Raw genomic sequence first — 403 nt, forward strand, 5'->3', positions numbered from 1 at the left:
CCCCGAGGCCAATGGCGGCCGGAACTCGTTCTTGATAAACAGCGCGCTTTGACCAATGAAAAAAGCGAGATGAGGCGGGGGGTTAATTGATAAACAGCGCTTTTAACCAATCGGCAGCGAGGTGCGCCAGCGCTGGCAACCAATAGGAAGCGAGGATATCGCGGTGGGCGAGGTTTTGCGAGTTGAATGACACCCGCGCTTCCCAATCAACACGCCCGGCGTGGGGCGGGTCCCTCTTAGCCAATGGGGAGTGCGGACGGCCGCGTTTACCATTGAGTGACAGCGGAATCAACCAATCAGAATGTGGATTTTGACGAGTGACGGGCCGTGCAGCGAATGAGAAAGCGCGGTGAGGGCGGGAACGCGCGGTGCGAGCGGCCGGCGGGGCGGGGGGGCCAAGCAG

Source organism: Melospiza melodia, chromosome 25, assembly GCF_035770615.1.
Source record: "Melospiza melodia melodia isolate bMelMel2 chromosome 25, bMelMel2.pri, whole genome shotgun sequence".
In the NCBI taxonomy this organism is placed as follows: Eukaryota; Metazoa; Chordata; class Aves; order Passeriformes; family Passerellidae; genus Melospiza; species Melospiza melodia.